Source organism: Microtus ochrogaster, chromosome 7 (genome assembly GCF_000317375.1).
Source record: "Microtus ochrogaster isolate Prairie Vole_2 chromosome 7, MicOch1.0, whole genome shotgun sequence".
In the NCBI taxonomy this organism is placed as follows: domain Eukaryota; kingdom Metazoa; phylum Chordata; class Mammalia; order Rodentia; family Cricetidae; genus Microtus; species Microtus ochrogaster.
In genome coordinates, this window is record NC_022014.1 from 58,120,607 (window position 1) to 58,134,631 (window position 14,025).

Below are 14,025 nucleotides of genomic sequence, written 5' to 3' on the forward strand. Positions count from 1 at the left end.
CACACACACACACACACACACACACACACACACACACGGAGAAAAGATAGAGCGGGGTTTCAGGCAGAGGACTCTCAGAATAAAGCCACAGTGCGGTGTCTGGCAGCTTCTGTTTTTATCTCAGCGAGCATGATCCACGGCCTCTCTCATTTAAAAACACATCCGTGTATCTTCCAGGTTTGAAAACTGAGATAATCGCAGTGTGTCTCTGGTTTTGTCTGATTGGCATTTAACTGTACGGTGTACCTGTGATTTTTTTTTTAAAGGGTGCAGTTGTGTGCAATTTATTTCGCATATTTATTTATGTAGGCAAAAATGAAAGCTGCTAATTTCTACGGCAATTTGCAATGTAGTTTTACTGGCAGATGGAAGTCTACTTACCATAACTGCTGACAAACTGCCACGGGTAAACAAAAGAAGAAACAAATGCTTCGTCTTGATAATTGTCTTAAAAAAAAAAAAGAAAGAAAGCCCACCCCATAATATTAGCACTTGCAAAACCAGTGTTTCTTGGCTCAAGTTTAAAAGGTGATTTCTCTCCCTTAGTTTTAGAAATAAAGGCACAATAAAGGGAAGACATGATGTTTGAAGGAAAGGTGTTGGGGAAGAGGCCATTAGGAACGTGAGCACCTCAATTCTCCCTGGTTTCCCTCCAAATGGGGCTGACTGACGGCGTTCTGGAGTCCTGGGGCAGAGTCTTTTGAGTCACTATACCACCGACGTACACGGATTTTCCTGCTTTCCTGTACTATTTTAAAGGAGGTTCCATTTTTAAAAACAAAGTGGCAAAGAAATCATTTGCCCATTCAAATCGCTTCCAGTGCTGCCTCCCAAGCTTTGTTCCGTTTCCACTGCTCTCCTGCCACATGGGGGCCAGGATTACACAGTTAAATTCCCTCAGTGACCTCTTTTATAAGGATGTAAATTGCTGATTCCAAGGTCAAGTATTTGGTAGAAGTTTGTTATTGGCGAAATGACCGACTGTTTTTCCATGGTAACCTGAGCTAACGCAGTAGTGAGCTAGCACGACGAGGAGATGCCCGCCCAACCTTTTTGACGGACCATCTCCTCAAAAAATCATGGTTTTTTAAAATATCAGTCTGTAAATTCCATGCACTCGACTTAGAACACATACTAATTCACAAAGACTAAGCGACAATAACAAGATACCCCAAATACGCCTTCTTTGTATTTCTACCACGTTATAGTCTGAGAATCTGTCCGTGGACCCTCAGCACCTTGTAGTTTGGAATTTCTGTGTGAGGCAGATACAGAATGAGAATTGGTCCAAGAAGGATAAAACCCTCTTGCCTGCCCGAGCCACAATGTTGTATCCAAAGTGGGCTTGCTTAATCTTGTTAAAGCCAGAGCATAATTCTTTTCATGCTTTGCCAATGGGAGGATATGTGTTTTGCTTGGACCCAAATAAAGAAGCACCCCCATCTCGGATGTGCTCAGATGAAACCCTTCTGATCATTAAGGCAGTCCAGAGAATGGAGAACACACAGGGGCTGAACAGAAGGCAGCTGGCCAGAGCACTGAGTGCTCAGCTGTAGACTGGAAGGGACGCTCCAAGACCCCCGCTTTCGAAAAGGGATAAATTCCAGACTCTCCCCAGATATTTTGCAGAGCGTATTGGAAGCAGCAGCCCCAAAGTGACATTATTGATATAGGATCTATAGCTAAAATTAACTTTATCCAAGGGAATAAGTGGACTGAAGAATTTTCTGACACTAGAATTTAAGATTCGGCTACAAGGGTGCATCTGTTTCAGTATCACAGAGGCGGGGACAGGGAGACTCGGGCTTATTGAACAGGGCAAGCAAAACGCGGTCAATGAAAGGTAGGGAATCAAGTCAAGGCAAGACAAAAAGATTTTTTTTTAAAGCTCTAAATGGTTAACAGTGTTGTTCCTTATTTTGATCGCTTACACAGGGAGGAGGTAGGTACGTATCATTTATAGCTTGCTAGATCTAAATTCTTTACTAGCTCTCTTGAACGAGGGGGCTCCCTAAGGTAGCTTACATCCGGTTAATATTTGTAATCAGAGAGTATGTTCTATGGCTGACTTCTCTGCAGGACAGCTTCACAGTTACCGACTTAGACTGTGGCATTTGTTCTAATATTTCTGTTCCCAGTTTGGGGGCCGAGGCTGCCTGCTCGGGATCAGATCCCAGCCCCAGCCACCTGTTTGCTGTGTGACCTTGACCAAATCATTTTCTTCCCTGTGGATATTTCCTTGTCTTAAACTGGATATGAGCGAGTCAGCATCTCATGGTCTGTCGTTAGGAATAAACAATGCCGTGTGTGGTGTGCAGTGTGCACTTAGCACACAGCACACGCTTGAACACGGCAACGCCCACATTGTTAGGGATTCCCTGGACTCCTTTAAGAATTTTAAACTGGGAAACATAATATTTAATCTCCTCAAAATGGATGACACAGGAAGATGTCTTTTCCACCCTGACCTTCCTTCCACGATCTAGTTATTGACACTGCCCTCTGGGTCTTTCCGATTGAATAATGTGCTTAAAATCCAACAAGTTCTACAAGCAGACCAGTGCGTCTGCCCTCAGAGCAAGTCTTCTCCCTAAACGTCCCCAACAGTGAGAATGCAAAGATCTTGAGAGATAGTGTGGGTTCATGTCTTCCCTTTGTCTGCAGTCATTCCCTTACCGACACCACCAAACACCACTCCCACAGTTTCAAAAGATCTTGTGGCTTCATTTCTGCACCCCAGACTCATCCTGCTCTCTGCGTTGCTCCGGACATCCCCTGGTGCAGCCCTTCTCTGTCTGCACTGAGACATAGGCAGGGTGCAGAGATGCCGTATCCATCCCGAGAGTGAGCCTGCACCCTGCCACCTCCTATATCAGATTGTCACAGCACCTCTTTTTTTTTTTTTTTTCAAGAAGGCACTTCAGATCTCAGTGAAGGAGAGTGACATTATTCCAGGTGTGACCTTGAATCAGCTCTAACATATAAAACAGCTAATCTGTGGCAAACCAACACTTTCCTATTAACGCCCTGTTAGTTGAGACACCTCTCCCCCTGTCATGACACAGCTTACTGAAAACAACCATTTGAAGAGGGTTTTTCTTTCTTCTTCAATTCATCCCTCACAAGCCAGAATAACCTTCTTAAAATGCCACTTTGAATGACATCTGTTCCCAATCGCTATTGATTGGCCAATTGAAAGTCTGTTTTATTTCATTATCTTACGTATCGGCTTAAAAAATCATCAAAGGTTCACAATTCCCCAGAGAAGAAAGTGCGGATTTCTTTTCTGCACACTGAGTCACCTCTGTGGTTTGACACTGACTCTCCCTGTAAATGTTCCTCTGTCGCTGCCACATAAGATCTCGCTGTCCCCCAGGCCAGCACACCCATATCTCCTCGAAAGCTTCACACACAGCCCCAGCAATCCTTCATATGTCACCCCCACTCCCATCTCCACCAAAGTAGGAGAAGTACATTTAACTGCAGTCTCTTGATCTAAGACCAGAACAACTTACAAGTCCTCCCAAAAGATGCCCTTGACCTCCCTAGTTTACAACACAACATTGAAGTTGCTTTAATCACAGTAACTCTCCGAGGGCCCCAGGAAAGGTGGCGTACGTCATAATTAGGAGCTTGGCTTTGGACTTTGCCCTAGGTCCAAATCCTGACCCTGAAATTTGCTTCTTAATTGTGGAACATTGGTTAAATACTTTCTTCTCTAAACCTTGTTCTCCTGTCTATAAAACAGGGTGAGGAATTTGATATCTAATAAGGAGAGGAGAATGAGCACACCTCACACTTCCTATCTAGAATCTACACTATCACGAGCTGTTAGCAATCATACAAGTGCCCTCCTTGCCCCCAACTTTTAACCCTCACCATGACCCCCTCAATGGCTGTTGTTAGAGTCATTTTACAGAAGCAGAAACTGAGGACTAACAAATTAATTTTCCAGATGTCACATGAACAGCTCATGGCAAACCAAACCCTTGTCTCTTCCCCTTCTGGATTTTTACAGAGTCACACCATTTGCACAAACCTTATCCCTATACCCTAATATATAAGCTTATCATGATTTGACCTTTCGGGTTTCAGACCCATGTGTTTCCAATTATATTTGAAAGGAAAGGAAAGCAATATTCATGTTGGAGACATCTCTGCATCTTTAGTGTCTTCCATAAATCTTTAAACGAAGCAGCTTGCTTACTCGGTAAATGTTTGTGGACTGTTTGATCATCTGGGCTCGTGGGGATTAAAGTTTTCAACCACATTTAAATTCCGGGACACTATTTTGTAAGGAAATGGCTTCATGATGAACCATCATTCATGAACACCATCATAATTATACAAAATAATATAAAAGACAAACATTACATATGAATGAGCCAACAGAAGTGAGTGCAATCCTCTTCAGAGAATCTATAGGAAAGTAATGTTTGTGGACCTGGCCTCTCACATACAGTATTTATGCTCTGCTGAAAGTGTCCCCCTCAGGCCACCAATCCCATGCACAGGAAGGGGAAGGTTAATAGCTGGAAATCATCCTTTTAAGGGTACACAGAAAGTCAGGAGTAACCGCTCCAACACTCGCAGCATCTGGCAACCTTTAATTCTTCTTGTTAAATACAAGCAATAATTACCTTCTACCTTATGTAGACCTCTAGATAAGTCTACATAATGTTTAAAACAACCCAGATCGACGCAAAAAATTCAGTTGACCAATATGCTTTCCCATGAACATAGCAGGGAACAACACTGTTGAATTTTAAAACAAGCTGAATAAACGCGAAGAGATAGGCATGAGTGTGCATGCTCATGCACACACACACGCACACACAGATACATTCATAAACCTTGTTTCTAATGTATTTGTGGATAAACGAAAAGAAATACTCTATGCTCCCATATGACAGTCAGTGGTGTAGAGCTTTTACCATCCTGTTCTGTCCTGGCAACATTTGAACATGCTTCAGGAAGTGAGGACTCTTTGCATGGTCATTTGCTTCCGGGTCCTTAGGAGGCACACAGAGAGTGCCAGGTACCCAGAGGTTTGATGAATGAACGAGCCAAAGGTAAATGCACATCTCCCCCAATTTTGCCTTTCTGCATACTCTCCTTTCATGCAGAATTTGTTTGCGAGATACATGCTACGTTTTTGTTCAATATAAAATTCCCTCGGCCCCCAAGAATCCTTTGCAGATTGCTCATCGTGAATACTCTTTTCTCAAATTTCAAAGCATCCATTGACTGGGACATTTTATTACATATGATTTTACAATTAATCTTACCTTGTCATTGAACATGCCCTGGTGTTGGTGAGCTATTTTTCTTCTAATATTTCTAGATCACTTTTACCGGGTTCATATCTTATTTTCCACACATTGATTTCAACTTTCCTGAAGGCTGCAAAACATTGTGTCTATTTTTTGTGTATTATCTATTGCCATCCCTTTGAGGATTACTGGGTACTTAAGATGGACTTATAGAAAAACATGTTGATTTGGGTTTTACACTGAACTTTCTGAAGAATGGTATGCAATTCCATCCTTCAGAAATTATGGAAAGAAACTTACCATACAGTCCCTGGGACTTTCAGAGTTTGCTAGAAATCAGTTGGAATAGGAGCAAGACTACATAGCATTTCTTCTAGCTGTCTCAGACTAAGGGTGGCCTAATCCATTTATTGATATATTTATTTCATTATATTATGTTATCTGTTATCTCCCCCAGTGTACTTGTGTGTGTGTGTGTGTGTGCGCGCACGTGTGTGTATGTGTGTGTGTGTGTGTGTGTGTGTGTGTGTGTGTGTGTGCGTGCGTGTAGGTCAGAGGACAACTTACAGCTTTCAGGAATAGACTCTCTTCTGCTCTGTGGGATTCATGACTCAAAAGCGAATCTTCAGGTTCCAAAGCAATTCCCTTCCTGGTTGAGCAATCTCATTGGCTCCAGTGTGTATATTTTTGAGTACATGTTTTGAGGCAACCACTATTTATGAAAATGTCATAACTTCCTCATTCCATCAGAAGACTCATGTGGAGGAAGCATCAGCAACCTGGCCTCTGGATGAGGAAGATTCCTCGTCATCACGTATACATTCATTGGGAGTCAGTTCGCACTGACCCACCCACAACTAGGCTTTAGAGAAAGATTTTTTTTTTTTTTTGGATTCCAATGGTCTCTTCTGTGGGTCATTTCTGACCCAATTATGTACTCATCTCTTAAGAGAGGTTTGTTTTTTTAGGGTGACCATGACAGGAAGAGAGCATGGCTGAGAACATCTCACCCCAACAGCCGTTCTCCTCTGACAAAGAGCTTTCGCGGGGAGAAATTTTCACCCACATAGTGCTTCCGTCTGCACTACAGACTCAGGCTAGTGGAACTGTCTATAAATGACTGCTTTTCAAAATGAAAATAACAAACATTCTCGAAAACAAAACAAAGAAAAAAAACATAACCTGTAAAATTTCAAAAATGTCCCTTAATGTATCTTTATTTGTAAAGATAATTCATGTCCATTTTCATATCCATTTGCAAAATAGGAATGAGTACCTAACATAATTAAAGGTTTGTGTTATAAATAGCTTTCTTAAATTAGCTTATTGAGTATCGTAATTATGTCATATCTTACTTAGCCAATTAAAAGCAATTATTTTGCTTATAAAATTGTGAACATTAATTACCATATTCTGGCATCTTGGCTTTTGTGTGTGGATCAGAAGTCTGCCTTTCCTATTTTCCTTTTCTGTCTTGCATGGTGATCTGAACAAGCCCCTGAGTGAAAACCAAAGTAGTGGCCTCCTAATCATAAAGCAGAAATGGAAAAGCCAATCAAGAGAAAAGCTCAAGTCTCTGCTTCCCATGGCGGACCGAATAGAGCTGGCCTCAATGAAACGCTAAGCAAGAATTGATGTTCCTCTCCATTGAGTTGAACACAGGCTTTGGTGGACTGTTTGGTTCTTGTTACTGATGTTTTTCAATATGGAACATTTGAAAGCATCCAACCAGAAGTTGCACAATGATCACAGCCTTGAACGTATTCATCAGAAAAAAATGCATTCGCTGCTCTGGGTTTTCTTTTTTACTGTAACCAGTGTGCTGCACTGTTTGCCAGCTTCTTCAATACTCTCACCCATGACAATCACAAAAGCAATTCACAACCTGACTTATCAGATAGTTCTGTTTTACAATAATCTGGTTGCTATTTGTAAAATCCAGGATAAAACAGTGCAAATTTCTGATGCTGAATATCTGAGGAGCTCTGGAAGCTGTGCAGGCGAGATATGCACTAAAATCTGTAATGCGAAGGAATTACAACAGGCAGACATTCTGGAGGATGTACACTCTAGTGCATCTCCGCGTACATGGCATTTTGTGGTGCTACTCTGGAGATTTGCAAATAAACTCTGCTTTTAAACTGCCCCTTCCTTAGGTTTATTCTGCCCTGAATTTAACTCTTAGATTATATATATATATATATATATATATATATTTTTTTTTACTGGAAAATTCTCTTTAAAAAGAAGGACCCATCAAAAACAATAATCACCAGATCAATTTTTCCAGAAGAAAATGAGTGCAAAGATGTCAATTAAATAATTTATCTCATGAACCTGCTTCCTATGTGCCTCTCTCTAGATATACAATAAAAGCAATAACATCTTTCTGCTGAGAATTTAACACACACACACACACACACACACACACACACACACACCCCGCATGAAGTAGTGATTTTAGTAGTTGACAAATCCCCTCTAAAATGGGACTTGCACTGTAACGAACAAACCAGTTTTCTAGTGATAAAGCTGTGGAGATGTCATAGACATAGTGCTATGGATACCCCCTTAGAGTGCAGAGGCACTGGTTCAGTCCTTTGGGAAGTTTTTCCAGCAACACATCACTTCATGAGAGAAGTGGGAATAACATGTACCACTGAGAGGCAGTATAGTGCAATAAAAAGTGATCGCATTTCAATTCCCGACCAGCCACCATCTGAATATACGACACTGCCCAAGTTTCTTTAACATTATCTGTCTCAACCTCTCGGCCCAATACGTGGGACTGTTATCTTCCTGTTTGTGACACGCTTAATGAAAGGCATTAGCATGCTCACAAAAGCAGCTCTCTTAAGCCTTTTCTTTGTTCTTCAAAAAAAAAAAAATTCAAAAATGATATTCCAGCTGCCAAATGGTCTGAAGACGACACCCATCAATTAACAGAGTGATGTCATAAGGCAGCCAGTCGTCCTGGGCTGGCTGGAAGAAAAGCACCTCTGCTGCTCTGAGTGCAATATGCGTGTCCTCTGCAGATGCCCCGTAAATATTAGCTGATGATGGGATTGACAGGGTGCCATGTACAGTCACAGCACTAAGTGAATTACCAGGTTTACAATTGTTCAGAGAGCACATTGACTAATCGCTGGCAATAAGAGAAACCTAGCCCTGACCTCATTTCCTTCACTATGACATCATCTCATGCATAGTGAGAGGACCACCCAACTCTGAAAGCTTAATAACCCTGTCCTCCCTCAAGACCTGGGAGAATAAAAATAAGGTCAGACTGCAGGGGAGGAAAAAAAAAATCAGAATTTGCATACTTCTTAACACTTCCATTGTCACCACTCGGGTGCAGCCCACCCTCTTTCTTTTCTGGATTATTCTAAAGCCTTCCATTTGTCTTCTATTGTCAACTATTGGTTGCCTGTGGTGGGTTTGCTATGACTCAAATGCATCCTACCTGTTCATATCAAGGCACTTGTATGGTTCTCTTCTACAACGGCTATGTGACTCATCTGGAAAAGTTCTTTGGCAAATAAGAAGCAAAGGCATGGCAGACTCTTGAACACTTGGGCTTGCCCTGTTGAAATGGGACAAAGGGCAAGAAAGAAAAAAGACACCTTGTCTTTGCCTCCTAGAAGCTGAAAACCAAAACGACCAGAGGGTCAGCCTCTTCGTGGAATCCATCCCTCACCTCATCCACCAGCCGGATAGGACTGTGTAAGTAAAGGCAAAACCAGCAAAAGACATGTCCGTGGAGAATCAGAACCATAAATCAGCCAGATACTGATAAACTCCCCCTCCTAGTGATTAGCTGCAGCTTAGCAGCATCTTTTTTCTAATGAGAACCCAATACCTCTCCTGCAGATAGCCGAGAATTCCGCATGCCCTACATCTTTTGAATGTTTCAAAGACACGTATGTTCGTGTGTCACCAGGTCTATGGCCTTCTCATCTGCTCTTTCCCCTCTTCCAAGCACCTGCACAAGGTCCTAGGATTTCACCTCCCTGAATAAGGACCACACTGGCAAGCTATTCACATTTTCCCCTCAATGTCATCTTTACAGCGAGGCTATCCCAGTCAAACAATTAAAAACTGCATGACGTCTCCCTCCCACGTCACGGCTCTTCTGTATATCCCCCCAAACACTTCATATTTCTAAATCGTTATATAGTTAACTAATTCTAGTCCAAGACTGTTTTTATTAACATGCAAACTCCAAGATGGCTCCCTGTTGGATGCTCACACCTAGAACCTTGGCTCCTATGCAGGAACGATTTGCCAGGCATTTGATGAATTACAGAGTGAGTTCTTTTAAGTTAAGATGCCCAGAGCTACATATTGGGGAGTCTTCATTCAGCGACAGTGTAGAGAGTGCATAGAGACTGTAAGGGCAGCAGGCTGGTGTGGTTCACAGAGACACTGCTTGACAGAGCTCAGAAGCAACCTCGAGGGCAAGGATGAAGGAGGTCAAGATGTTTCTTTGGGATGCAGTTATCAGCAGGTTGTAAGAAGAACCCTATGGGACCTGGCATCAGAGCAGTCTTGCAGGAGAGGCTATGGAACAACCAAGGGACACAAAGATAAAGGTGCTTCCAAGGGGCAAGCTGGATCTCTTTTAGATGACAAAGTGGGTGATATTTTTACACTCCCCCCAACTCATAAAATGCCCCCAAATACAAAAGAAACATATCTGAGACTTTTCGTGTGGTTATCAGGGCTGAGAATATACAAGCCAGCACTTACAACCCAATGGCAAGGCCACTGTTTTCTGGTATTTCTGCTCAACATATATGAACATTAGATGGTTCGTCACCATTTTCTTTAAAAGTGGGCTCCGGGTTGATTTGACTGACCACAAAGCTGGGAAACACCAGCGACAGGCTTTTACTTGATTACCTTACTTTGTATGCTCGTCATAGAAGAAATGCATTACACAAACACAAAGTTCAGCCTGGCTGGGCCATTTACAGTATTCAGCATAGGTGTGTACTCCTATAACAATAATCTCCCTTAGCACAGAGCAGATGAGATCCTGGATGACTTAACTTTACTCCACAGCCTCAATCTTGGCGCAAATCTCTTTAGAAATGATTCTGTCTTCTTTCTTACCCGTACTTCACCTTTTTCCCCCTGATGCTCAGCAATTATTTATTATCCAGGGCCATATTTGTATTGCTTATAGCAACCATGTAAACTATTGCTAGGAGGGGAGAAATGCCTTTCAGGTCAACTTGATTCTTCTGTGTGTGGACTAAATGATGCTAGTTTCTTAGACCTCTTAATATACCGCTCTCTAGGTCCAACTTTCCTAAGAATGAAAATTGCCAAGAAGTAAAGGATGTTGGCGATGCATGGTTGGATGCTGCTGCAGCCTGGCACACCGGCTGGTAGATGGTGCCCTTTGAATTGGGGAGCACCCGCTACCGTGGCTCACTGTTTCAGAGAGAGGGCAAGAGGCAGTCCTGTCTAACAGCACGTCTCTGCCACCTCCCCGGCCCTTCAGTGGCTTCAGTTAGTAATTGTGGCCTTTTGTAAAACCCAAACGCCTCGAGGCACAGCTCTGGTTTCAGTCTTGTCAAAAGATGATGTTGAAACATGGTGCCCAGCCTCAGGTTTGGATGATGGTTCTAATGTGTCTATTTTAGCATTTGATCCCACTTACCATACAATATTTACTTCAGGATTGGTGGTGGGGGAAATGTCATTTAAAAAAAATCTTTTAGCTTAATTACCAAAGATGTAAATGTGGTCTCACTTGCAGAATAAAGCTTCTCTTACCAATGAGGTGTAAATTGGTGTCTGCCTAATCTGTTCACAGTAGGAATAGAACCTAACACTCCTCACCCTTGATTTTGCAATAGTACCTGGGAAATTAATGTGTCCTTGGACGTTCCTGTAGCATTTCTGATTTGCTACGAGAAACAGAAAGCAAGGCTGTTTGTGCTGTATCCCTCTACCAGCTTCAAGGACGTTTGTTTGGCATTTCTAGCATCCTTGTTGATCTGTGGGCCCAGGCTCCAGTGTTTGACCCCAGTCCCCGGCATTGGAGCTTCACCCTTCTTCAGATTGTTCCCTGGTCCCATCTTTTGTGGCCTCCTGCCTATCCTCGGATGGAGTGAAATGAATAGGGGAAAGAGTGTGTTATTTATACAATGACCTTGGGCTCCTGGGGGAATTGAAGGCGCTATTCTTTCACTTATGATGTTTTACATTTCAAAGAGCCTAGCTCGCTTTGATATTAAAGAATGAAATGTGCAATGTAATTGTTATTGTTTTATGACCTTTAATAGGTTAATCAGGCTGCATCAGGTTTTCCACTGTGTGGCTCATTCCACAAGAAATGATTTGCCTCTCAGTAGATGAATTCTGACAAAGGGGCTCAACATTAGTATTTGAGGGAATGACTGTACACTGGTGTCTAAATCCTAAAAAAGAAAACACTTTACTAACTTAATTCTTCCATGGATAGTAGAAATTCTGTCAGCTTTTAGTGCTATTGACATTTGAGGCAAGATCATACTTCGCTGTTGTGCGTGGGGGTGAATCATAACATCCTGAGAATTTAACATTATGGATATGTATCCATTAGATGCCAAGAGTGGTCCCGTTCCCACCCCACTCCATTCCGCTGAATGACAGTGTACCTTGTCTACATGATGCCATGTCTCCGGAATCAAAATCTACCCCCGCTAAGAAACCTAAGCCTAATAATAGAGGGAGTGGGAGTAGGTGGGGCTGGAGCGAACTCTTTTAGGGCATACCATGCCTAGAACCCACTAGCTTAAATGATAATTAATATAATGGTAGCCGATACTTATCAAGAAGTCGCCACAAACCAATTAGCACTCTGCTGACGACTTTCAATGTTAGATCTCATTTGATCCTTTTAACAAACCCATGTGATAGTAATTATGTCTTGCAACTCACATGGAAAGAAACTGAGGTGGACAGGGACATACATAATTTACTCAAGATCATCGAGCCAGAAAAGCAGAGATGCCGAAATGGGTACATGCAGATCTCCGTTCTTTTCTTTTTGGCTTAGTCCCTGTCTGAGTATGAAAATCAAATATCCCAAAAGGTGATTGAGTCCTGCTATGTTCAGGGAATGTGCACACATGCCAAGCAGATTCCAACAAACAAAATCCCATCCCCTGAAAAAGAGGACAATATATGTCTTCAAGTAATATATGCAAAGGCAAAAGGATGATACAGAAATAAGTAAGTAATACTGAAGAGGTCCGGTTGAGAATGTTTTGGACCATCCCTTCTCAGCCTTAAATGAGGTCAGGAATCATCAGGGTCTTACTAGTATGCAGGTTCTGATCCTAGAGGTGTGGGCTGCATGTACCCTGGGGCTGTTGACTTTTTAACCAGTCCCTGGGCACGGATGCCGCTGGTCTGAAGACCTCGCTCGTTAATAGCCATTAATGCACTGAAAAGTGGGGCTTCATGCCTTTGAAAATTGAGGTTCCATGGTGTGTGTCTGGGATGCCGAGAAAGCAGCAACACGGAGCAGAAGAGGGAGGAGGAGGAGGTGGGGAATGCCTTGGCTGTGAGAGTCACACTTGTCTCTCAGCCCTTCACTTGGAACAGCGATGCTGTTCCCACTTGTGTCCGCTGCCCACATATACAGCTAAACATCTGCTATTTTAAAGGACAAATATTAATTTGAAGCACAAAACACCTACCCACCAAACATAACTGGTTCCCGCAAACACATTTTCATGTCCAATTTTCTACTTTTGGAAGACAATGCTTCCTTCTCTTCAACACATCACGGCACATAAAAAAAAAATCCATTCTTTTCCATCCCCACCCTCCACACTCATTGTGACTTGCCAGTAACAGTTGTGGGGCAGCTAGCTAAGAGTTGGTATAATAGGGGTAAGAATACATGTGGGGGACCAAAAGTCAGAGGACTTTTAATCCAACGAATGTCACAATTGAAATGCCAGTTGTGAGGACTGTACACCGTGTTGTCATTAGTTTAGCTGTGCTCAAAAAGACAGAAATCGAGTCTTGTAATAAACATTCGCAAAGAAATGGTTTGGGAACTGATCTCCACTAATGGTTGTGGCCTCTTCGCCCAGACCACAGTGACCGCTGCAGCTCACAAATTGTTTAGTGACATCTGGGTTTGACCAGAGGTCATAATGAAGGGGATGCAGTTTGAGTCACTTGGCTCTCTGAACACATCCAGCTAATTCTCTGCACACATCGCAAGGGATCTAACAGAGAGAAGAGTCGCTGGGCTGTAGAGATGGACCACAGTTAACGCAAAGGCTGAGAGGCTGAGAAGTGGGAACAACCAATTACCGCTAATATTTTCTACTCAACTAGAAAGTGGGAGGCCTAGAATAGGAAAGGACCGTGTGTATGTGCGCGTGTCTCAGGGTATCACTGCTTCTCAAACTGCATCCAGCTCTGCAAATGAATGTGAGCTATGGGTCCATTCTGGGTCCTGCCCAGGGTTATGTTGAGCAATGCTCTGTCCCTTTGTTCTCAGATTACCTGAGATAAAGTGTTTCCCATTCATGAGCTTCATGAACAATGGTATCACACCTTTATTTTGTATTATGAAGGCTAACCTGCTCCAGGCTATCTTGATATTTATTTCTATTACTTCATTACATTCACTTGATATGTAGTATTTTCTTTAACCTCCCACCCTTCTTGGCTTCCTCTTAGGTGACAATATCTGTGAAATTTTAAGTTTAGAGTACTTTTCAGGACTGAACAAACC

The 14,025-nt window shown here is 42.5% G+C and overlaps 1 protein-coding gene across 9 annotated transcripts in view; it reads right to left on the minus strand.

The window, feature by feature from the left end:
- Positions 1 to 14,025, minus strand: part of Tenm2 (teneurin transmembrane protein 2) — a 1,251,952-nt gene that overhangs the window by 690,752 nt on the left and 547,175 nt on the right. The window lies entirely within an intron of this gene.